Source organism: Macaca nemestrina, chromosome 9 (assembly GCF_043159975.1).
Source record: "Macaca nemestrina isolate mMacNem1 chromosome 9, mMacNem.hap1, whole genome shotgun sequence".
In the NCBI taxonomy this organism is placed as follows: domain Eukaryota; kingdom Metazoa; phylum Chordata; class Mammalia; order Primates; family Cercopithecidae; genus Macaca; species Macaca nemestrina.
The window spans coordinates 114,137,043-114,163,565 of NC_092133.1; the positions used below are offsets into that span (position 1 = coordinate 114,137,043).

The window sequence follows — 26,523 nt, forward strand, 5'->3', positions numbered from 1 at the left end:
AAAAAACAAGTGTGTTCCTAAGGATCTTTGAGATCATTTAGTTCAAATCCTACATCCTCCTACATGAGCTTCAGCAAGCTACCTAACTTTTCTGTGCCTCCAGGTTGGCTCACATCTATAATCCCAGCATTTTGGGAGGCAGAGGCAGAAAGATCACTTGAGCCTAGGAGTGCAGGTCCAGCCAGGGCAATATAGTGAGATCCCATCTCTACCAAAAATACAAAAAATTAGCAGGCATAGTGGTGCATGCCTGTGGTCCCAGCTACTTAGGAGGCTGAGGTGGGAGGATTACTTGAGCCCGGGAGGTTGAGGATGCAGTGAGATTTGACTGTGCTACTGCACTCCAGCATGGGTGACAGAGCAAGACCCTTTCTTAAAAAAAAAAAAAAGAGAGAGAGAGGGAGAGAGATTTAGTAGTATCTCTCTGTTGTAAGAATTTCATGAGTTTGTTCATATAAAGTGCTTAGCAGAGAAGCAGATACATGACAAATGCTCAATGAATGTAAGCTCTCATCATCTGCCTTGTGGTCATTGGCGACATCATTACACCCAAGCAAGCACTCACCTCAACCGACACAGTCAAGTGTGAAAGAAATGTAACATATTTATTCTAAAACTGCATTCATTGTCTGTTTTGAGCCCCCATTTGAAGGTATATTTATCCCAAACTATTCAGAGTCACTTCCTTTCCTTGGATGGGGTAGAGTTGGCTTCCATAAGCCAAGGTGGTGGGAATGGGGAGAGTGGGCAGATCTGGTCCTGGGGACATTGTCAGTCCATGTCAACATCCTCTAAGAGCTGGATGCAACCTCAGGCCTCAGTCTGCACAGACAGCTACCACTCTCCAGGGCTCCTCAGCCCAGCTCTCTCTCTCCCCTGCTTTCAGAGCCAACTTGGGTCATGGCCATGGGACCCCTGGGAGTCTGGATAAACCCTGATGCGACTCAGGGCCTGAGCAGCCATTTCTGTCCGGGGATCTTGTCACTGTCCAGAGCTGGGCCCAGGAGTGGGAGACCCAGGATTCCTCTGTTGATTAATTTCCCCGGAACTTTCATCCCCCTACCAAAGGCTCTGGCCCAGAGAGAGCAACACATGGGACCTCCCTTGGTTGAATCCCCAAAACCTACGTGTACTCCTGATTTCTTTTCTGACAGGCTATCCACTATGGATTACAAGGACAGATGGGGGACTAAATGTTTGGTTAGTTCACAACATTATCCCACTGCACCCCAAGAAGTTACTCTTCTACTTCAGCTCCTGATGGAAGACTCCTATTGGGCATGGTGGTCTTGCTGCTTCTCTCAAATAACTTCCTTCTGCCCACACAGAAAAGCTGCAAGAGCTCCTCAAAAGAGCCCGTGGCTGTCATCTGTGTCCTTCTGCAAGGGCCCCCCGAAAGGTTTGTGAAGCCAGCCATTTACCATAGAGAGAGGGAATTTTGAGAGGCTTCCACGGGCAAATAAGCAAAGCATTCCACTCCCATCAAGTCTCATGACTAGGGTAACTTAGGGCCCAAAACATAGCTTAGTTTCATTCTATTAATATGTGTAAATAGCTTACAGAAAATATGGGTAGGAAAATAAGACAAAGCAGGAAGAGTTTACTCCACCTGCCAAGGATCCATACTTGCTACAGGACAACCCCAAAGGGGACCCACCTTTCTAATAGCCCAGGCAAAAGAAGTCACATCTCTCCCCAGCAGGGAGAGAAGTTCCCACCATGGGTCTCAGGAGGGCAACACTGTGTAAGACAGTGAATGAAATTTCAACCATATCCTTCCAGGAACTGATACAGTGAACTTCCTATATATAACACCCTGGGGGGAGTTGGACAGTGAGGGGCAAGGGGTTAAAAAACCACCCTGGGTATAGACTGAGAGCATCTTGACAAAGGGAATTCCAGTAAAAATCATTCCACAAGGGTCAGTATTGTCAATCCTGGCACACATCTTGCTGCTATTTAAATACATAATAAGTAATCTAAATACACCTAAAAAAAAGTTTAGTAGGTAGAGAAGAGAACAGACTACATATTATTCAGGCAGTTCTTCCCAGATTGTTCCTTTCCAGTATCCAGTGACAGCAAGTTCAGGTCAGGGTGACCAACTGTCCCGTTTGCCTGGGACTGAGGACTTTCCCAGAATGTGGAATTTTCAGAGTTAAATCCAGGATAGTCCCAGGAACACCAGGATGGTTGGTCACCCTAATTCAGGATGACAATGGATGGTACCTGGATCATAGCTCTTCTGCGTTGCTGGGTTTTTGTTTGTTTTTGTTTTTTCTGTTTGTTTGTTTTTAAGAGACTGATGTTACTCTGCAGCCCAGGCTGGAGTGCAGTGGTATAATCACAGCTCACTGCAACCTCCAACTCCTGGGCTCAAGTGTTCCTCCCACCTCAGCCTCCTGAGTAGCTGGGACCACAGGCATGCACCACCACACCAGATAGAGAAGGAGTCCTGCTATATTGCCAAGGCTGGTCTTGAACTCCTGGCTTCAAGTGATCCTCCCGCCTCCTCCTGAAGTGCTGGGCCAGCCCTGTGTTGCTGACTTTAAAAGTCGAACAAACCTAGGTAGGGAGGAACCCAAGAGGAAGTAGAGAGCTGCCAGATCTCTGCAGGGAAGGGGACAGAGAGAGTACATGGCAGGGCCTGGATTCTCCTCCCGAAGTCTTCTCTCCTACAAGTGCACAAGTCAAGACCCACAATATGCCCAGTCTGGTGCTTTCTCTGTTCTAGGTGTTCAATCAATGCTAGGGCTCCAGTTGAATGGAAGTGACTTAGGGGAAAGCATTCCTCAGCCTCTCCCAGCTCCTTTTGCTTCATCTTGCCTTGAATCTTCAGCCTCTGTTCAGGGCTGAGCTGTGTGTCCTGGAGGCTGGGCCCCTAGAGATGGAGAAGCACAGTCCTCTTCTACAGGGACTGATGCTATTCACTTGGCTGTCCAGATACTGAACTAAGTAACCTTCCTCCCTGAGATCCTGCTCTGGCAAATGTTCTCACTGGGGCTCCCCTTTCCTGCGAAGAGACTGTGACCAGCATCTGGGGCTCTTTTCTTCTTAACATTATCACCTATTTTGCATCTCAGCCACCTCAAGGACCCAGGGTGCTAGACTTATGGCACTGGGATTTTAGACAGAAATAAAATCATCTTTGCCCATGCAGGTCTTGTGATGCAGTTGATCGAACAAATAGGTAAATTAGGAAATGTAGTCTTGTCAACTTTATTTTGGAGGCTTTAGAATTGATATACAAATAAAAGCAAAAATAAACAAACAAACCCACTCCTAGAACTCAGCTCTTAGACCAAAATTAAATCAAAATAATTTAGGCCTCTGAAAATTATCTCCCACTTCCTACCTGTGGCTCTCCTCCTTCACTTTCTGGGAAAGAGAAGCAAACAATCAAAGAAGTAGATTCTCTAACTCCTGATTTATTTATCCTAAATCTATAGGTGAATCACTTCTCTTTTCTGGGGCTGAGTTCCTTTATCGATAAATACAAATATCAATAACAATAGAAACCATATGAATCATGTTAGTTATGTGCCAGATACCATTCTGTTCACTTTGTTTATATTAATTTACTTAATATCCACAATAATATTGTGAGGTACATGCTATCATGATCTTCATTTTACAGATGAAAAAATCAGGGTGCAGAGAATTGAAATAACTTGCTCCAGGTCACATAGCTGGCCAGTGAGAGAGCTGAGATTCAATCCAATCCGGCTTCAGAATGCATGAGATTTAACCATTAACTTAATGTTGGATGGATGGATGGATGGATGGATGGATGGATGGTGACTGGATAGTGCACAGTGGATGATGGATGGTAGATGGATGGTGGATAAATGGATGAATTTATGGATGCATGGGTGAAAGTATGGTGGATGGATGGATGAATGAATGTATGGATGCATGGATGAATGGTAAGTGGAGATGGATGGATGGGTGGATGGTAGATGGGTGGATGGATGGTGGATAGCTGGCGGATGGATGGATGAATGAATGAATGGATAAATGAGTGGTAGATGGATTGATGAATGAATGGATGGGTGGTGGATGGATAAATGATAATAGATGAATGAATGGATGGTAGGTGGGTGGATGGATGGATGGATGAATAAATGGATGAATAGTAGGTGGATAGATGGATATGGATGGATGTGTGGTGAGTGGATGAATGGAGAGTAGATTAATGGATGGATGGCATATGGGTAGATAGATGAATGGACGGATGATGGATGAATGAATGAATAGATGGATGGATGGGTGGTGGATGGGTGGTGAATGGATGATAGATGAATGAATGGATGGTAAATGGGAGGATAGATGTGAATGGATGAATGATGGACAGATGGATGAATGGGTGATGGATGGTGGATGGGTGATGGATGGATGGATGGATGGATTGGTGGTGGATGGTAATTGGGTAGATAGATGGTTGGATGGGTGGTGGGTGGATGTGGATGGTAGATGAATGGATCAATGGTAGATGGGTGGATGGGTGGTGGATGGATAAATGATGGACAGATGGATGAATGGGTGGATGATGGATGGACAGATGGATGGATGGGTGGTGGATGGTAATTGGGTAGATAGATGGTGGTTGGATGGGTGGTGGATGGATGTAGATGGTAGATGAATGGACGGATGGGAGATGGGTGGATGGATAGTGGATTGATGATGAATAGATGTATGAATGGGTGGTGGGTGGATGATGGATGGATGGATGGATGGATGGATGGATGGATGGATGGATGGTGGATGGTAGATGGTTAGAGAGATGGTGGTTGGAGGGGTGGTGGATAGATGAATGGGTGGTGAATGCTCAGATGAAGACACTGCCCAGCTATTTCTCAGATACCTCTCTGAGGTAGATACAGCACTAACATTTAAAATGCATACTATTGGCGTAAATTGTGGTTGCTATTCTTCCAAATTAATAGAGGGGTATCCATTGGGAGCAAAACAGACAAAAAATGGGTCCTCCAGGACCCATTTAAATGTCTGTGGAATGGAAGCAATGAAGTTATGTTTCTCCAAAATGAATTAATCTGTGAAGAGTTCCTTGAGAATCTTGGATTAAAATTGTTCTTTTAGAGCCAAGACTAACACATATCTTACATAAAAGTGAAAAGAATCTTTTCAGCTCCCCCTTCCCCAAATAGAATACTGTATCCAGTCAACAAAATCTTATCTTAAACCTCCAAAACATTACATGAGCTCTCCTTAAATTTTACTCTTTAATTAAGAGACCAGTTTGAGGTTAGCCAGATCTGGGGCTTTGACGTAGCAGTCGCCAAACCTCAGCGACAGGCCTGGTTTCCATCTCTGTGATATTAATCTTTTGACAGCCAAACATTTTCCTTCATACGCCTTACTCTTAGCAGATGCCTATTAACTGCTTAGAGAAGGAAAGAAGGAAAACCCAATGAATCTAAAGAATCAGGTTAGCCTGAGTTCCCTACACCAAATGGCTCACGTACGAAAGGAACCATTGTCTTCTAAAAGCTGACCCTTGGTAAGGTTTTGAAAGACTTGGGTTTTTCTTGTGATTTTGCTCAGGAGATGATTGTCTTATTTTATTTTTAGTTGTTCAATTGGTGGGTCTAATTAATGCCGTTCACTTTTTCCATGAGATCTGGAATTTAACTGTGCTTACGTGAATTTCATCGTTATGCCTCCATTTGAGTTAGTTCATGTTGTTGGCAATTCTGCAAAGTGAAAAGCACTGGACGGGAGATTGGTATATTATTTGGGCTGTACTATTCTGAGCCATGAAACTCTATGCAAGATACTGAACTCTTCCTGGCCTCAGCTTCTCAGCCTCATCTCCCTTACCTGTGAAATGGAGATAATTCTATCCACCATACCACCTAAGCATTGTAAAGAATGCATCATGACCAAAACTAATCGCAAGCGTAGCAGTCAATATAGTTGGGGAAACAATAAGAAAATCTATCCTGTTAAGTAGAAGAAATCATGATAAAGTAACATTTGCATTATTATACGAACATGGCTTTGAATGTCCAAGGTTAGTTTATAACCAAACTTCCCATACTTAACAAATCCCTCTGATATTACCAGTGAGGCAAACAACAAAATAACTTACCCTCATATAAATAATAAGACCAAAGCGGGGATAGAGAGTTTGATAGAGAGTTTGTCTAAGGGGTGGACTCAGAGACCTTTGAGGCCCTTTTGAATGGGGACACCGAGATTCCAAGTTTATTCATGAGTTTTCTCAGCTCTGAGAATTCCTCATAATTTTTCAGGGCCCTACCTCTCCCTTTGGTCTTTGGTCTTTTTAGCATTATTTATATTATAAATTTAGTATTATTTATGTTATATATAATGCTAAAAGTATAAGTTTCCAGTAATAGAAATGCTAGGGTTGCATTAGTGGTCTTTTCTCAATTTCAGTTCTTTACAAAAATATAGGGAAAAAATAATTTATGACAATGAAGGAACTAAGATTTATGGTGGTTGTTTTCGTGAGAGTTGAGAGCATTAAAGAATCCATAAGCTTTACGGCGGGAATGGTGGTTCACACCTATAATCTCAACATATTGGGAGGCCAAGGTGGGCGGATCATTTGAGACCAGGAGTTTGAGGTCAGTTTGGGCAACATAGTGAGACCCTATCTTTAAAACAAAAAAGAGAAAAAATTTACATAGCTCCAAAAAACAAGCTACTTTTGGGGAACATGAATGGAGCTGGAGGCCATTATCCTTAACAAGCTAATGCAGAAACAGAAAGCCAAATCCCACATGTTCTCATTTATAAGTGGGAGCTGAATGATGAGAACTCTTGAACACAAAGAAGAGGAACAGCAGAAACTGGGGGCCTACTTGAGGGTGGAGGATGGCAGGAGGGAGAGGAGCAGAAAAGAATAACTACTGGGTACTACGCTTAGTACCTGTACCTGGGAAATGAAATAATCTGTACAGCAAACCCCGGTGACACGACTTTATCTATGTAACAAACTTCACATGTCCCCGAATCTAAAATAAAAGCTGAAAATAAAATAAATTAATTAATAAAATAAAAAAAAATAAAATGAAAAGGGAGCTTGCTGCTTTGAAAAAACACCATGATAACCTCGAAGTCTAAGTTCAAATTTAGAATTCTCGACTGTATGGAATCCTGCAGTGGAGTGTGGTGGTGTGGGGAGAGCTGGCCCTGGCTCCAGGCCTGTGTACCATAGCTCACCCCTCTGTTCTCTCATTCCTTCCACGCTGCAGGGAGACTCACACTCACCCCCGTGGACATCCCAGCACATGCATCCAAACTCCACTCACCAGCACATGCAGGGGTGTGATTCAGAAAGAGGAAAGCTATGCCCTTAGCTCTGGGGACACCTTGTCCCAGGGGGAGGCACAAAACTGGATAAAGAGGCTGGGTGCAGTGGCTCACACCTGTAATCCCAGCACTCTGGGAGGCCGAGGCAGGCAGATCATTTGAGGTCAGGAGTTTGGGACCAGCCTGGCCAACATGGTGAAACACCGTCTCTACTATAAATACAAAAATTTTCTGGGCGTGGTGGTGGCCACCTGTAATCCCAACTACTCAGGAGGCTGAGGCAGGAGAATCACTTGAATCCGAGAAGCGGAGGTTGCAGTGAGCTGAGATCATGATACTGCACTCCAACCTGGGTGATACAGCAAGACTCCATCTCAAAAAAACAAACAAACAAACACCTCAATAAAGAGTCAGAGTTTATTTCCCTAGAGTAAGGGGCTGTAACAGAGTCTAGCAAACTGCAGAGTCTAATGAAACAGTCCCTTACTTCAGACAATTGCAAGTTTGGGGGTCTTCAGGATCACCCTCACATTCCATAAATCAGCCTGGCATGGTGGTGTGCACCTGTAGTTCCAGCTACTTGGGAGGCTAAGGCGGCAGGATCACTTGAGCCTAGGAGGTCGAGGCTTCAGTGAGCTGTAATTGCACCACTGCACTCCAGCCTGGGCAACAGATCAAAATTCTGTCTCAAATAATAATAATAATAAAAAAAAATTTAAAGAATCCATAAGGTTTGACTTCCCCAATCCCTTTACTCCCTGTAAATGAAATTCTCCCCAGAGATGGCTGTGTACATTGCCTAGGTCAAGCACGCTACTTAGAGCAATTACATTTGCTTCCCGGGTACTTCTTCAGACACTGCAGCCTGGCCTTAAAAAGACTGCTCTGAGTGTCACAAGCGCTATGACTCAAATACCATTCAGATGATTCCTGACCCCAGAAACCTCTCCCATTCCAAAGACGCTTTGTCCACATCCTAATGGCCATAAGAGAGGCTCCAGCCCCTCCTTCAAAGTTTCTTGTTACTTCAGTGTGTGTTTATTAATAATGGCTTCTCTGAGCAAGCCTCCAGTGTGTCCAGCTCATTCATTCACAGTTCCCCTTGCTCCAGCTAGGATAGTAACGCATTTGGAATCATGACGTGTGAGGGAAGCTGAAGGAGCTAGACAAGACAGTCTTAGTGGAGACAGGGTTTCTGATGTTAGAGATGAATTCTCCTATGAAAGAAATACCAGATTTATTGTTCCTGAGTTCTTATTCCTGATCGGATTAGTATTCATGACATCCAAGAACTGATCTGGGACCCGTGAGTGGATATGGAGGTAGATTCCTGGCTTGGTATGAGGAAGAACAGTCTGTTTGGCACCAGAATGGGCTGCCTCATGAGAGAGAGAGTTCCCCAAGCATTCAAAGTGTGCGCAGGCAGAAGTAGTCTGACCATTTGTTATTAGGGGATCTTGCTTCCAATTGAGAGCTTGTCTAAGGGATGGACTCAGAGACGTCCGAGGCCCTTTCAGATGGGGGCACCAGGATTCCAAGTGTATTAATGAGTTTTCTCAGATCTGGGAATTCCCCATCATTTTTCAGGCCCTATCGCTCCCTTTGGTCTTTGCAGAAAGCCTGCAGTAAAAACATTTCACATTCCCCAGATAGCATTCTCCCCACCCAGTTGAAAAGGTGAAAGTGACATACCTCAACCTGAGAGACTGCATTCTTATCAACGCTGCTCAGGGCAGAAGTGTGTGAAGCCAGTGAAGTCTGCAGTTCACATTTCCCTCTTTTCTCAGAAGCTCCTGCTTTTACAGAAACTTCTTTCTTCTCTTAGAACAAAGGGGTTTATTGAGCTCATGACATCTTCATCAATATACAAGAATATATAAAGATTAAATAAGGCCTGGAACACAGTAGGTGCTCAATAAATCTTTGTTGAAAGAATCAATAAATACATTTTTAAAGCAAGAGAGGCCGGGCGCGGTGGCTCAAGCCTGTAATCCCAGCACTTTGGGAGGCCGAGACGGGCGGATCACGACGTCAGGAAATCGAGACCATCCTGGCTAACACGGTGAAACCCCATCTCTACTAAAAAATACAAAAAACTAGCCGGGCGAAGTGGCCGGCGCCTGTGGTCCCAGCTACTCGGGAGGCTGAGGCAGGAGAATGGCGGGAACCCGGGAGGCGGAGCTTGCAGTGAGCTGAGATCCGGCCACTGCACTCCAGCCTGGGCGACAGAGCCAGACTCAGTCTCAAAAAAAAAAATAAAATAAAATAAAAATAAAAATAAAAGCAAGAGAAGAAAGAGGACAATGCTTGACCCAAAAGGCAACTATCTTAACTGTTCCAGGCCCATCTGTACAACAGGATGAATGTACTCACGGTGATTTGCTCTTGGGTTAGTCTGTGGATTGGATAATATAATGAATGTAACATGCTTAGCAGAGTGTCTGGCACATATTCAAGGCTTACCAAATGCTGAGGCTGGGTGTGGTGGCTCATGCCTGTAATCCTAGCACTTTGAGAGGCCGAAGCAAGAAAATAGCTTGAGCCGAGGCAGGCACATAGCTTGAGCTCAGGAATTCAAGACAAGCATGGGCAACATGGTGAAACGCTGTCTTTACAAAAAAATTTTTAAAAATTAACCAGGTGTGGTGGCAGATGCCTGTGGTCCTAGCTACTCAGGAGGCTAAGGTGGGAGGATCGCCAGAGCCCAGGAGGAAGAGGTTGCAGTGAGCCGTGATCATGTCACTGCATTCTAGCCGGGGTGATGGAGCAAGATACTGTCTTAGAAAAAATAAAATAAAAGTAAATTCATGCAAGTTCTCTTCTCTGTTCTTATAATTGTTATTATTACTATTGCTTTAAACAATGTGATCTGAAACAGGGTGGACAAGGGAAAGAGCTGTTCGGGATTAGAATAGGGCCTCTTCCTGGCTATCCTCCCACCCCCCGACCCTTTTTTTTCTTTTTTTTTTTTTTGAGATGGAGTTTTTCTCTTGTTGCCCAGGCTGGAATACAATGGAGTAATCTCAGCTCACTGCAACCTCCACCTCCCGGGTTCAAGTGACTCCCCTGCCTCAGCCTCCCGAGTAGCTGGGATTACAGGTGGCTGCCACCATGCCCAGCTAATTTTTGTATTTTTGCTAGACATAGGTTTTCTCCATGTTGGCCAGGCTGGCCTTGAACTCCTGACCTCAGGTGATCCACCTGCCTCGGCCTCCCAAAGTGCTGGTTGCCCCTTTTATTGCATCACATCACATCTTATCACATCATCTGGGATTGGCAAACTATTTCATGCAGATTTTAAGGAGAAAAAGCCAGACGCTCACTTGGCAGAGGGGTGCAATTTCTTGCTTCAGAGGGTTGGATTGCTGAGAGAACCAGGGATTTGTGCTCATTGCCTTGGTAATTACAGAACCCCCTGTAAGATGGTAGATGTCAGAATTACAGACGGAAATGAGCCCTGGGCTTCAGAGGAAGTTAAGGGTAGTCTGAGAAGATTTTATATAGGGAACATCTGTTGGAAACTGTCATAAAGGAATGAGTCTACGATTTAAGTTTTCAAAAGCACTTACCAACAGGTGGGAGAATTTGTGAAAACCAAAACATACATGTTTTTTAAAATCTTGTCGATTCAGGCTGTGTGTGCTGCCAGTCACTCTTGGGGGCGGGGCAGACCAGGCCCACTGCTACCTCATCTTCCTTCTAGCCTGAGCTTCTGTTGATGTCATCTCTGTCAGACCCTGGATGAGAAAGAAAACAGGAACAACACGAGGAAGACGAGACGTCTTCCTCAGTAAGAAATCTGCAAGTGTGCCATTTTAGAGTTTGTGGTAACATCTTTTCTTTGTTCCTTTTTTGAAATTTAATTTAATTATTAATTTTTATTTATTTATTTATTTACCTTTCTTTCTTGAGAAGGAGTCTCACTCTTGTCGCCCAGACTGGAGTGCAATGGCACAATCTCGACTCACTGCAACCTCTGCCTCCCAGATTAAAGCGATTCTCCTGTCTCAGCCTCCCTAGTAGCTGGGATTACAGGCACCCACCACCATGCCCGGCTAATTTTTGTATTTTTAGTAGAGATGGGGTTTCACCATATTGGCCAGACTGGTCTCGAACTCCTGACCTCAGATGATCTGCCCACCTCAGACTGCTGGGATTACAGGCCTGAGCCACTGCGCCCAGCCATCTTTTCTTTGTTCTAACAGTTCTAGCAAAGCACCATTCCTCTTTGCAAGCAGGGAAATTCCTAGCGTACTAGGCTAGGTTTGGGAGGCCAAGGTGGGAGGATCGTTCAGGGTCAGGAGTTTGAGACCAGTCTGAGCAGCAGAGGGAGATCCTCTCCATCTCTTCAAAACATACAAAATTATCTGGGCATGGTGTTGCACACCTGTAGTGCCAGCTGAAGGAGGGACTGAGGCAGGAGGCAGGAGGATCACTTGAGCCCAGGAGCTCAAGACTGCAGTGAGCCACAATTCCACCAAACTCCAGCCGGGGCAACAGAGCAAGACCCTGTCTCAAAGAAAAGAAAAGAAAGAAAAGAAAAAGATTTGATGTAGGGTCGAATTATTTATTATCATTTAATTTTTTAAAAAGGCAAACGTTCAAGGAGATTCTATTGTTCAGTATGATTCAGTTGCTAAGTGTCGTGAGGGGCCTATAATCCAGGCCCCTAATGATCCATGAAACCAAATGCCCTGGTGAGTGAACCTTAAAAATTACCTAGTCATACTAATGAGTATTAAGCACAAATAAAAACACTTGTTAAAAACTGCAGACAATATCAAAGTGTATTATTAGTCAGTTAAAACTCAAGCCCTTTAAAAAGAGGCAAGTCACAATAGGCTCTTCAAACACCTCTCTGACATAACTAAGGCAATCAGCCCATCATGCCGTAACCAGAAGACAATAACTAATTGCAATTGCCACGTATAGTGTGAAGGCCTTTCCTTGTGGATTCAGAATGGAGCATGGACCATAGTTCTCAGAAGCAACTTCTAGAGAGGTGAACTGTGTTCTTCCCTTTCCTCAGATAGAGAAAGATCAAAGCATGTATGTAAGTAATTTGCTTATTTTCAGAGTATGTTACGTAATTAAACTATATCCCAGGGCAGATCTTGCATGGTCACTTTTTTGGGGAGGCAGGGGACAGAGTCTCACTGTTGTCTAACCTTGAGTGCAATGGCGCAATCTCTGCTCACTGCAACCTCCACCTCCCAGGTTCAAGCGGTTCTCATTCCTCAGCCTCCTGAGTAGCTGGAATTACAGGCGTGTGCCACCACACCTGGCTACACAGTCACCTTTTATTAGGTGTAGACAGTCACAACATTATTGTTCCAGAAGACAGAAGTTGTCTTTTTTTACCTGAATTTCCCAAAGATTGCTTCTCAGAAATAATTGCTTTAATAGACCCCAATTGGTGTGAATGAAATAGTTAATTAAAATTCTGTGATGAAGTGCATTAGAATTTGCAATACACCTCTTGCCTTTTATTCACTCAAGATGACTGCCCTCTGACATCATTGTTTTTTTCTTCTAGATGTTGGGTGTAATGCCAGCCATTATTACAATAGGACATTGCATTTTATACCTGAGATCACAGACTGGTTGTCATCAGATAGAATCATGTAGTCCCCTGTTGTACAAACAGAACATGCTGATGACTATTCTTTAAGTGAAATATAATGGAAACTTAAAGTGACCCCAAAATTAAACTCTTATTTGGGGTTTGTCTAATGACTAATGGTCACTACCACCAGTTTGGAGACATTACAACAAAACTCTACTGCTGACAAAAATATTAACCATAAATGATGAAAAATTTTCAGTTGGGACCAAAGGAACATCTGGAGGCCATTAAAGCAGGAGAATTTTCCCTCTATATCCTGATTGCCAAACTTAGAACCAACCACCCAGAAACTGTGGCCCCCATGCTAACTCAATGTTTATGTTTCATTAAAAATGATTTCAAGGGTTTACGTCTTGCACTTCATGGCCCAACTCCCACGCATACAGCTTTTCATCTCACTGGGCATGTCCTGGAGCAGACGAGCATTCCTCACCTCTTGGTTTCAGAAGAAGGAGCTTCTTGGGGAATAATTCCAAGTTCTTTATTTGCATCTAGAATCTAATCAAGAATCTGCAGGTCCTGCCATCCTAGGATAAATGAGGAGAAGAAAACAAGGATGCAAGACATAAAATGCAGCAATAAAAATGTTAGATGCAACAATATTAAATTAGATGCAAAAATATTAGAATTTAAAAAATACTATACTAGGGTTTGCTTTTTAATACCTTGTACAGCTACAATAAGTCATGAAATTGATGAATGGAAAGTTGTATAATTTCAGCTGTGTATTAGTTGCTTTTTGCTGCTATGACACATCACCACAAACTTTGTGATTTAAGACAGATGTAGCCAGGCGCGGTGGCTCATGCCTGTAATCCCAGCACTTTAGGAGGCTGAGGCAGGTGGATCACCTGAGGTCAGGCATTCAAGACCAGCCTGGCCAACATGGTGAAACTCCATCTCTACTATATATACAAAAATTAACTGGGCATGGTGGCATGCACTTTTAATTCCAGCTACTCGGGAGGCTGAGGCAGGAGAATCAGTGAGCCGAGATCACACCACTGCACCCCAGCCTGGGCAATAGAGCAAGACTCCATCTCAAAAAGGAAAAAAAAACCAAGACAATGTATTACCTTACAGTTCTTTAAGTTAGAAGTCCAACACAGGTTGCACCGGACTAAAATCAGGGTGTCAGCTGGGCTGCATTCCTTTCTGGAGGTTCTAGGGGGAAATATGTTTCTTTGTCTTTTAGCTTCTTGCAGCTGCTCCATTCCTTTGTTTATGGCCTATTCTCCATTTTCAAAGCCAGCAAAGTTGCATCTTTCTAACTTTTCTTCTGCAGGAATATCGCCTTCCAGCCATGGCAGGAAAAGGTTGTCTGATGTTAAAGATTTGTGTGGTTCATTTAGGCCCACAAAAATAATCCAAGATAATCTTCCCATCTCAAGATTCTTAATTTAACAACATCTGCAAAGTTCCTTACAAAAGCAACATATTCACAAATTGCAGGGATTAGGACACGGACATCTTTGGGGGATCCATATTCTGCCTATCACGAGCTATTTGCAGACTCCAAGTAGTAAAGAGAGTTGAAACTCAAAAGCTCATCAATTACCTTTTTCATTGTCATTCCTTTTAGCATTGAGTTTTACCTTAAGACATAGGACAGATATTTTCAATACCTAAAACCTTAAACATGGAACAATTTCACAAATGTCATGAAACCAGAATGAATCTCTTGGCTGAAAGTTTTTCAATTTTCACAGAATTAATTTTAATTTTACTAATAAATTTGAAATGGATCCAGCTTGACTGTTGCAAGACACTACTAAATCACGGTTCATTGAAAGCATAAACTGTCATTTTCCCAGAATGTGTGGAAGGGCGGATGTGGTTGATATAATGTGTTTCTTAACACATCTTTTCACCCTGAACTCACTTCCACCATGTGTTTAAATGCATTGCAGGGCATAGAGCAGCCTCGGTCAGTGCATGTGATCACAAGTAGTTTCGCCTGTTTCTCAAGCATATATTCCTATGGGTGCCTGGCAAATGCCTGAGCTGAGGACAAGGTGTCCAAGGAATAAGTACCTGCTGCTGTTTTTCAACACACACCACAATTTCGGATGATTCTCAGCAAAGGGCATTTCTTCTACTCCGGGATCTGTGAATTTGCTCATGGTTTTTAACAACCTGCAGCCCGGCTCAAGTCATAGCCTGGATCCCAATTTGAAATGAGCTACATTTTATTAGTAAGTGTCCAGAAATGGCTTTGTGGGTCATTTTCGGTCTTGTAAAAATGTGGTTCTTATTGGCAGTAACGTGATTTTTGGGCATTGATTCATGTTATCTCTTCAAGCAAATGATTCCTTCAGGAGGCACACACTATATCTAGGTTTGCTGTGTGCAACACATCAGATCCTGGCCATAGGAGGACTTAGCAAAGGTACAGGCAGTTTATTGCACACTTTGGGTCCTGTGCTAAGAGTTTTAAGGGCATTATCTCATTTAACTTTACATAACCCTGTAAGATAGAATCTATTAATCATCTCATTTGCAGACAATGAAAGCAAGATTTTTTTTTTTTTTTTTTTGAAAGCAAGATTTAAAGTGACTTTCACAACCTCATGAAACTGACATGCTTGGGCTGGACTATATTGAGACTAGGTGAGGTGAGTGAGCACTCAGTTTGGTGCAAAATGTAAAGAAAAGCCAAAAGGCTCAGTAAGAAAGGTAAAGGATATTTCAGGGCAATTTTTTTAAAAATGCAAAATTAGTGAAAACATTCCATAATAAAATATTAAAATGTGAAAAAAAGACAGCCCCTGACCTTGTACTTGTAAGACTCAGCCTTAATCATCTGACTCTAATCCTGGCCCTGATGAATACTGTCCCTTCCCTGGCTGCGATTTGAACCCAAGGATGGCTGAGACTGAAGCCCGTGTTTGTACCCACTACTCTATAGGATGCATCTGCCTCCTCTGCCAGCCGGGCAGCTGGGATGTACTTAAGTTGTTTTTCAACAATGATGACAGGCCGGGTGCGGTGGCTCATGCCTGTAATCCCAGCACTTTGGGAGGCCGAGGTGGGAGGATTGTTTGAAGGCAGAAGTTTGAGACCAGCCTGGGCAACATAGCAGGACCTGCTTTCTTAAAAAAAAAAAAAAAAAAAAAAAAGTAATTAGCAGGCATGCTGGCATGCACCAGTAGTCCCAGCTACTCAGGAGGTTGAGGTGGGAGGATACTTGGAGCTCAAGTGTTGGAGGCTCCAGTGAGCTCCACTGCACTCCATCAGTGATTACCCCACTGTACTCCAGCCTGGGCAACACAGCAAGACCCTGTCTCTAAAAGAAAACAAACAAACAAAACAAAACAAAACCAAAAAAATAATGATGAAAACAGAGCTGATCCTCTCTCCTACCCATCCCTGTGAAAGTTATATTGTAACAGGACTAAGAGGGGCATCAGTGATGGTGAGAAATCATGTGAAGTAGCCTCTGATCCTTGACATCAGCCAAGGAAACTCTTGGTAGAGTGAGTCCTAGTTTAGGGAGAGGGACATTTCCCTGAGCAAATCAGTAGTAATCAGTCTGTGAGCAGATTTGCTTTAGTGCAAGTGCCGTGACTCAGTGCAGGTGGACCAAGGGCCCTCTTGCAACTAATCTATTCCCAGGTGATTTTGTGACCTCTTCCTCCCTGCCCAGCCAGCCCCCTGCAGGTGGCACTGTGGACTCAGGGCCTCTGTTCCTCCTAAAATAGAAATTCCTTTGCACAAGTCAATTGGAAAGCCAGCATCCTCTTTAACTTCTTGTCTCCTGCAATTTGAGCAGCTGTGGAGCAGCTGCCAAACAATGCCCACAGCTCTTTTGGGTGCATCCCTCACTGCAGCCCCGCCTGTCCAGCTTCCACGGCGGTGGAGGGGACGCACCAACCACACTTCTGTCAAAGAGGGTACTTCATAAATTTGTCATTCCTCCTGCCTCTTTCTCCTTTCCCAGCCAGATCTGAACTTCATATTGTATTAATTATTGTAGCAACTTCTTGTACATCTCAGTTTAAACTTTTGGCTATAACTCCAGTACCCAAGCTTTAAAAAACATGTTTCTTTCTTTAAATGCCATCATGAAATTGAGCAGGATGCTTTGCTCTGAGGAAGCCGTCCTTTTCCTGGAATCCACAGTGATATCTGTCCACCCTCTGAGCTCTCCCCAAGCTCAGGGTACTCACTCTACTTCATGTTCAACTCAAAGTCACTTTCTCTGTTGGATACTTCAACTTCAGTTGTTCCAGTTCACAAACGAATTGTGCAACTTTTTTTTTTTTTTTTTTTTTTTTTTTTTTAAAAGATTTCTTGCTCTTTCTTCTTCTACTTTTAAAAAATTTTCTGTAGAGACGAGGTCTTGCTGTATTACCCAGGCTGGTCTTGAACTCCTGGCCTTAAGTGATCCTCCCACCTTAGCCTCCCAAAGTGCTGGGGTTACAGGTGTGAGTAACCGAATCTGGCCTTCCTCTTTCTCCTTAAAAACACAAACATAATTTTCTCTATGTTTTCTTCTGCTAAGAGTATTAACAAATATATTCTTCATTTATCAACAACAAATACATGTTGTCTGTCACAGGTCAGGCCCAATATCATCTCACGGATTTTCCTTACTCTCTGAGAGTTCGGCTGAGACTCTTCCCAAAAATTCCTCTGAACTTAGCTATTTGCTCTAGTCAAGGGAGATCCAGGTAGTTGAAAAAAAGAATGTCTTAATCTGTCCTAGACACAACTGAGTTTAATAACAGCAACCAAAAAGAAGAATATTCTTCTCCGAAGAGAGCTGAACAATTGTTCCAGCAAATGCCATTATATATTATTAAAAAATAATATATCAAAGGTAGGCAAGGAATGGAGGTACTCGTATTTTCAGACTGCATTTTCAATTAGCATTTTATTTTCTTTCTTTCTTTTTATTTTTTTTTTGAGACAGAGTCTCCCTCTGTCACCCAGGTTGGAGTGCAGTGGCACAATCTCAGCTCACTGCAACCTCTGCCTTCCAGGTTCAAGCAATTCTCCTGTCTCAGCCTCCCAAGTAGCTGGGACTATAGGTGCATGCCACTACGCCCAGTTAATTTTTGTATTTTTAGTAGAGATGGGGTTTCACCATATTAGTCAGTCTGGTCTCGAACTCCTACCTTGGCCTCCCCAAGTGCTGGGATTATAGGCGTGAGCCACTTTGCCTGGCCTCAATTAGCATTTTCTGAAGACTACTTTATTATTGTTTCTAATTAAACAACAATAATACTCAAACAGAACATTTGAAAAACTCAGAAGAGCATTTTTAAAAATCAGTTAGAAAACCAACCATCCAAGGTAACAACTGACGACATACATTTTTTGGGTTTTCTTTTGACACAGAGTCTCGCTCTGTCGCCTAGGCTGGAGTACAGTGGTGCGATCTCGGCTCACTGCAAGCTCCACCTCCCACATTTAAGCAATTTTCTGGCCTCAGCCTCCTGAGTAGCTGAAACTATAGGCACCCGCCACCATGCCTGGCTAATTTTTATATTTTTGTATTTTTTATTTTTTGTATTTTTAGTAGAGACAGGGTTTCACCATGTTGGCCAGGATGGTCTCGATCTCTTGACATCATGATCCACCCGCCTCGGCCTCCCAAAGTGCTGGGATTATAGTCGTGAGCCACTGCACCCGGCTGGCAACATATGTTTTAAAGCAAACTCTTTCAGTATTTTTTCCTACACATCTGAAAAATACATGTATTTTTAATCTGAAATTAACTCTTACTATTCCTACTACAGTATTTTCTGTGCTGGTTAACATGCACCTAAATGTAAGTTAATGATTATATTCTCTCATATGAATACGCATTCTCAAACATTTGCCAAGCATCAGATACTGACGTCACCTCCAAATTTTGCTGTCATAAGCAATGCTTTCCACAAACTTCCATATACACGTCTTTGAACGCAGTTCTTATTCCTCTATAAAGTCCTAAGAACCAAAATGCTGGTCAAATAAATATGCAGTTTATAAAGTTTTTAATAATATAGTAACAAGTTGTCCTAAAAAGAAAATTATGCTAATCAACACTTTCCCAGTATGGTGTAAAATCACCAGAGAAATGAACCTCCCACCAGAGGAACCTCAGTTAAGAATGAAAAAATTTGGCCAGGCACAGTGGTTCATGGCTATAATCCTAGCACTTTGAGAGACCAAGGTGGGCAGACTACTTGAGCTCAGGAGTTTGAGACCAGCCTGGGCAACATAGTGAAACCCAGTGTCTACAAAAAATACAAAAAATTAGCCAGGCATGGTGGCCGGCACCTATAGTCCCAGCTACTCAGGAGGCTGAAGCAGGAGAATCCCTTGAATCTGGGAGATGGAGGTTGCAGTGTGCCGAGATCGCACCACTGCACTCCAGCCTGGGCAACAGATTGAGACTCAGTCTCAGAAAAAAAAAAAAAAAAATTACGCAGGCATGGGGCACATGCCTGTGGTCCCAGCTACTTGGGAGGCTGAGGTGGGAGGGTCACTTGAGCCCAGCAAAAGGTGAAGGCTTCAGTGAGCCGTGATCACACCACTGCACTCCAGCCTGGACAACAGAGTGAGACCCCGTCTCAAAAAAAAAAAAAAAAAATAGTCCGGGCGCGGTGGCTCAAGCCTGCAATCCTAGCACTTTGGGAGGCCAAGGCGGGAGGATCATCTGAGGTCAGGAGTTCAAGAACAGCCTTGCCAACATGGTAAAACCCCATCTCTACTAAAAATACAGAAAAATTAGCCAGGCATGGTGGTACACACCTGTAGTCCCAGCTACTCGGAAGACATGAGAATCACTTGAACCCAGGTGACAGAGGTTTCAGTGAGCTGAGATCTTGCCACTGCACTCCAGCCTGGGTGACAGCGAGACTCTGTCTCAATTTAAAAAAAGAGAGAGACAGAGAGAGAGAAATTTTTTTCTGACAGCATCAGAAATCCAGCAGTGAAAAGGATTATTGAGAAAGGCTATCTAATCTTTATCTTTGTCTAGCCTCAGTGATTATACACCAGGCTCCTCTGGTGAGCTTTTAAAAACCCCACCCCTGGAGATTCTGATTTTATTAGGTCTTGGGTATGGCCTGAGCATGGTACTATCTTACAGCTTCCCAGGTAGCTTTAATGTCAGCCAAGGTTGAAAGCCACCGAGCGAAAGTATGTTTTAAGTGGAAGAAATTTCCGGAAGTTTGGTTAGGTTCAGGTGTGTGTCTGCTCAAGGGATGCCCTGAGCAAGTTCTTGTTTTTCCCCTTAATTCTTTGACTTTATGAAAAATATTTCTGAGAAAACTGTGACAATTTATAAACCTCTGAAAATAAATCATAAAAATGTCCAAGATAGGTTCTTTTCATAGCATTTAGGTGACCCAAAAATGGTAGCCTTAGAAGCATCACTAAGTTTGCAGTCAGAGAGAAGAAAGTCACACTGCAGTGATGGCTTCACAGTTGTAACTTGGCCAGAGGTGGAGCAAGTCCCTTTCTGGACACAGACCATCTTTGAATACAGGGCAGTGTGGAAGAAGGAGAAAGAGCATGGTTTCGGAGTCACACAGACCTATGGTTGAATTCAAGTTCTGTTATTTATTAATGTGTGGATAGGAGCAAATTCTTAACTTTCCTGGGTCTCCGTATTTTAGTTTTTTTAATCTATAAAATAGCAACTAGATAGCAACTTTCTCATAGGGTGGTCATAAAGGTTATAATGGAATAATGTATGTGTGATTCCTAACCACTGGTCAAAGATAACTGTATTTTTAAAAACTGATGCCAGTAGTTCTTCGTACATGGCCTTTGCAGCATACTTACTTCTTGATTTGCTTTCACTATAAGGGGCCCATCTGTCCTAACTATACTCTAAGTTAGGGCAGGTGGATTCTAAGACTAGCCCTGCCACTCCCCAGAGGCATGACTTTGGGCAAGTCACAACTTTGCAGAGCCACAATTTAAGCCTTTAAACTCTTGGAAGCCTCTTCTAACTTCAAAAATCTCTAAAGGAGATCTTTTCCCTTGCTTGGAATTTTTGATATTCAAATTAAATACGTCACCAGAACATCTCATGTCATGATTTGTAAGAGCTGTAATTTATAGTGCCTATTATGTGCATATGCATGTGATAGCATTTAAAGTTCCTGACAACTATGGGCATTATGAGGGAGTCGATGTTCTTATCCTCAGTAATGGGTGAGGGAACAGAGTCAAAGGAAAATAATTTATCCAAAGGCACACAGTTGATACATTGCACGACTGAAATTTGAACTTGATTCCAAAGCTCTTGGTCTCCACATGCCTGATTGCAGAGCACTGCTGGTTGCTAAAACAGCACTGATTATGCAAAGGTAAACCCTTCCATTTGAGGACCTTTTTCCTACTTCCCAAATCCTCACAATTGTTTTGATCCAATAACTCCCCAGCCAGAGTTTTGGCAGGAATGGGAAAATCCTACACTCTCAATTTTCTAGAGTCCTTTGAGTGAACCACATCAATTTAAGCTACTAAACCCAAAGTAAATGCATCCTGACTCATCTTTTATTAACTGGATCTTATAAAGATCCACAATCACCCCAACACTACCCAAGAGAATGGGAAACATGAATGAAAGGAGATGGCAATAGTAACAGATTATAGCTACAATAGCGTACATTTTAAGATTGTGAAATATATGAACATATAACCGCATTGCTAAAGTCCATCCCAGGCCCTTGGAAGGGGCCCATTCTTGAGGGATACCAAAGGTAAATTCACCTCTAGGCCTGCCTCGCTCAATGGTATTTTTAAAAATGAGACTTGTTTACAAATAGCTACAGAGGCATTATGAGTTTTAAAGAAAAATAATGAAGGCTGTTAAACATGGTCTAGTTTTTCTATTGCTATCATACATGATAGATTTCCCTTTCTAACCTTAAATAGAAAATTATTCGATTCTAATTATTTTCATCCATCACATAATCGCAAAACTTCAGAGCTAGAAAGTACAGAGTTAGAAAGATACAGAGCTCATCTATCCACAGATATCTGGGTTTTCAGGATGAGAAAACAGGCCTGCAAAGGCTGCGTGACCCAGGCAAACTCTACAGACAGAGACAGGCTCTTGTTCTTAAAACAGCAGTGACAATCACTCCAGCCTGCATCTGTTGAGAGTTTATTCTGCCCAAGACAGGTAGAAGCACAAGGCACACTCTCTGTTCCCAGAGAATTTTGCTCTAGTTGGGAAATTTATATATAATTAATAATGAGGTAGCATCTGATAATAATAAATAATGATAGTATTATTAATATCATAAATAATAATGATAATATCCGATAAAGTGAGATTGCTGTCAGAGGCAAGAAGTGTGATCTCAACACATTTAACATTTTTAACGCTCAATATGAGAAGTTTAGCAACTTCGATCAGATGTGGGGTTCCTATCAGTTTGCCAATCAGCCTCTCCTGAACCAAAGGGGTTGTTAATTCTGCTAAGACGCCCTTAGGGGCTGGGATTATATGGCTGAAAGAAACTACCAAAGACTCCGTTTTTATCCAAATTTTATCGGTTTTGGCTAGAAGCACCATAAAACTCTCTGCAATAGACAGGTACAGTGTATTCCATAAAGTACAAATCTGTGTGGGTGGGTGTGGGTGTGTTTGTATGTTTCAATGGAAAATAATACAATGTTTCTGGGAATATAAATACAAAATAGCTGAGTTAATCCTAAACCTAATATACTATGTTTCAAATTAACTTGCTTCCTCTGAAATAATATTTGGATCAAGTTTTTGAAGAAATCTTCACAAATACAGAAACTCCAGATGGTAAGTCTAGGTCAATATTCAAGTGCAAATGACTTCTTGCTTCTAGTTGTGGTCTTAAGTGAGAAGGAATCTTGTCCAAATGACTTCCAGGAGATGTGCTTCCCTCACCCCCCATGTTTTTGTTCCTGCAGCCCCTAAAGTACGGTTAATCCCTAGGAGCCCCTAAAGTACGGTTTTTAAAACCTAGCTAATGAGTACAGCAAGTAAATACAAGTTCCAGAGCTAAAAGGGTCCAGTAGTACCCACCTGTACTCATAACCATGGCCAAGATGTGGGACAATATTTTGCAAAAGCTTATTTAAAATTAGGAAAGGAACCAAGCATGGTGGCTCTTACCTGTAATCCAACACTTTGGGAGGCTAAGGCAGGATTGCTTGAGGCTAGGAGTTCAAGACCAGAATGGGCAACCAATCAAGACCACATCTCAAAAAAAAAAAAAAAAAAAAAAAAAAAAGAATTAATCAGCTAGATGTGGTGGTGCATACCTGTAGTCCCAGCTACTCAGGAGACTGAGGTGGGAGGATTCCTTGAGCCTAGGAGCTCAAGGCTGCAGCTCTATCTAATAGAACTTTTTGTAAGGGTGGAAATGCCCTATATCTGGGCTGCCCAATGCATTAGCCACTCACCCTGTTGGCTATGGAGCACTTGAAAAGTGGCTGATGAGACTGGGAACTGAATTTTTAATTTGCAATAGTTTTGATTTCTCATATGGCTACTGGCTCCATTCTAGAGCATTTCGCTTCTGCAAGTAAAAATACAAGTACAGAATCTGCAATTAAATGGATGTCTATTCTTTTGGTGGAAACATCTAAGGAAGCAGACCATCCCCTCCTCTTACTCTTATCCCTCTTCCACCAAAAGGAAAGCTCAGACAAGAATGCTTTTGTATAAACTTCCTGTTCCTGCTGTAACAAATTACCATAGACTCAGTGGCCTAAAACAACACACACATATTATCTGACGGTTCCGGAGCTCCGAAGTCAAGAATAGGTCAGCCAGGCTGCGTTGTTTCTGGTGGTTCTCGGGGTGAATCTGTGGTCTTGACTTTTCCAGCTACTAGGGCTTGGCTGTATTCCTTGGCTCATGGCCCCTTCCTCCATCTTCCAAACCAGCAATGTAGCATCTTCAAATTCCTATCCAACTCTGCACCATCATCACCTCTCCTTCTCTGACTCTGACCTCCTGTCTCTCTTTTATAAAAATCCTTTCTGATTAACTGGAGCCCTACTGGATAATCCAGGTTAATATCCCACCTCAAGACACTTAATCACATCTGCAAAGTCCCTTTTGTCATGGAGGGTGACATAGTCAAAGGTTTCTGGGATTAGCACATGGACATTGTGGGGGTGTGGGGGATCATTCTGCCTACCGCACCTTTGCTATGGATTAACTTGAAGTAAGGCCATTATCTCTCAGTGGATTCATGAAAACTCAGCTTCTAGATTCTAGAAGGTAGCCCTGGCTGGTAAGGCTGCACTACAAGTAAGTTGAGGTTTTCTCAGTGTTGTTCTGTCCAACCTGGTGGTTCCTCGACTTTAGCCAGCACCAAAATCACCCAGAGGACTTTTGAAAACAGATTGATGGACCCAACCCCACAGTGTCTGATTCGGTAGGTATGGAGTGTGGCCCAAGAAAATGCATTTCTTGGCCAGGTGTGTTATTTTTAAAATACGTCCACAAACTTTTTGACGTTCCTCCCTTTAAAAGGTGGAGGCTTCTTTTCCTCCCTTTAAGTGTGATCTACATTAAATGACTTGTTTCTAACCATGTTCGATGTTAAGAGATGGCCATGTGATTTCAAGACAAGGCTTTAAAAAGCACAGCAGTTTCCACACCCTCTCTCTTGGATCACACCCTCTGGGAAAGGCCGACCCTCGTGTCTGGAGGACACGTGAGCAACCTAGGGAGGAAATGAGGCATCTCACCAACACCTGGCACAAATTTGCCAGCCGCCTGTGTGTGCCACCTTGGAAATGGATTTCATAAAGCATTCAGATGAGACCGCAGCTCTGGATAACATCTTGTCTATAATCTCATGGGACTCCAACCAGTTAAGCTAAATTCCTGACCCACAGAAACTGTGAGAAATAATAAATGTTCACTGGTGTTTAACACCACTGCGTTTTAGGATACATGCGATGCAGCAATAGATAACAATATGCCAGGTGACACTGATGCCACCGGCCTAAGGATTACATTTTGAGAACCACTGGTCTAGCCTTTATACTGTATAAGGCAAGGGACATTTCCCTCCTGCCTGCACTATATACACCAGGAAGCCAGAGGTGGGAAAATGTTCTCATGTTGAAATGTACTGCATATTTATTTTCTTTTTTTCTGCAGACATATTCAGTTACCACCAGTTGCTCTTTTGTGGAAGTGTTTTTACTGGGAAGAATAACAACAATATGTCAAATGATAGCTGGGCTCCAGAAGCCCATTTCTGTCTACTCAGTCATAAAAAATCTTCTGTATATGGATGAAAAACCAGACAGGTTTAGCGAGAAGAGGAAATGATTAGAAGACTAGACCATCATTCTCTCTCACACTCTCTTAAATCTGAAGGTGAACGAGATGAAGAAAGAAAACAAAACCCTGGACAAAAGAGGGAAAGATAGCCCTAGGATCCAGGAGAGCAAAGGGGTGTCCAACTGTTAAATAATGAGAAACTGAAGCTTCCTTCATTGTGTCAGAGAGGCCAATTCCTGAGCCAGCTGTACAGGAAGTGGGGAGTTTACATTATCTGGGATGTCAGTGAGAACCGAGGGGACGTGCTTCCTGTCTGGTTCTCCCCAAAGATTAGCAGACTCTCCAGCAAAGATGCCTTTCCAGGGGTTTCATTTTTTTGTTTTCTTTTCCAGTTGGTAGATGTGGGCCAAGAAGGGAAAGGCAGCTCCAAGAGCGAGGGAGAAATAGCCGTGAGTACAGAGTGCCACAGAGAGAAGCCTGAGCTAGAGTGTGGTGGGACCGCAAGCCAGGGAGGAGCAAGAGCTGTGCCTGTAGGATAGTCTGTCTCCAATTTGAGCAGTGCCAAGAAAAGCTGGCCAAGCAGATCCAGATCCGGATTGGTAGACCCCATTCCAATGCATGGGGTTTCTCTGGGTTTTCCATTTGTTTTATAGAAGCTTAAAATATGACATATGATTCCATTTATAGGAAATTCTTGAAAAGGCAAAACTAATCTGGAGTGACAGAAAACAGAAAAGTGATTGCCTGGGGCCAATATGGGTGGGGGAGGTGATTGCAGAGGGACATGTGAACGTTCTGCTTTATTTATTTATTTATTTATTTATTTATTTATTTATTTATTTATTTTTTGAGACAGAGTTTTGCTCTTGTTGCCCAGGCCAGAGTGTAATGGCACCGTCTCGGCTCACTGCAACCTCCACCTCCCAGGTTCAAACACTTCTCTTGCCTCAGCCTCCCAAGTAGCCAGGATTACAGGCGCCTGCCACCACACCTGCCTTTTTTTTTTTTTTTTTTTTTTTTTTTTGAGATGGAGTTTCACTCTTATTGCCCAGACTGGAGTGCAATGACTCGATCTCAGCTCACTGCAACCTCCGCCTCCTGGGTTCAAGTGATTCTCTTGCCTCAGCCTCCAGAGTAGCTGGGATTACAGGCATTCACCACCATACCCGGGTAAATGTTTTTGTTTTTGTTTTTGTTTAGTAGAGACAGTGTCAGACTGGTCTCAAACTCCTGACCTCAAGTGATCTGCCTGTTTCTGCCTCCCAAAGTGCTGGGATTACAGGTGTGAGCCACCGCGCCCGGCCGTGTTCTGCATTTTGATTGTGGTAGTTGTTACACGAGTGGAGATGTTTGTCAA

At 42.9% G+C, this 26,523-nt stretch overlaps 1 long non-coding RNA gene across 1 annotated transcript; it reads right to left on the minus strand.

The window, feature by feature from the left end:
• Positions 1–10,383: 10,383 nt before the first annotated feature.
• Positions 10,384–14,228, minus strand: LOC105479959 (uncharacterized). The gene is made up of 3 exons (XR_011607506.1): positions 14,005–14,228; positions 13,362–13,455; positions 10,384–11,039 (listed from the first exon to the last, which is right to left on the minus strand). It is a non-coding gene; the product is annotated as an uncharacterized lncRNA (long non-coding RNA).
• Between the last annotated feature and the right edge of the window lie 12,295 nt (positions 14,229–26,523).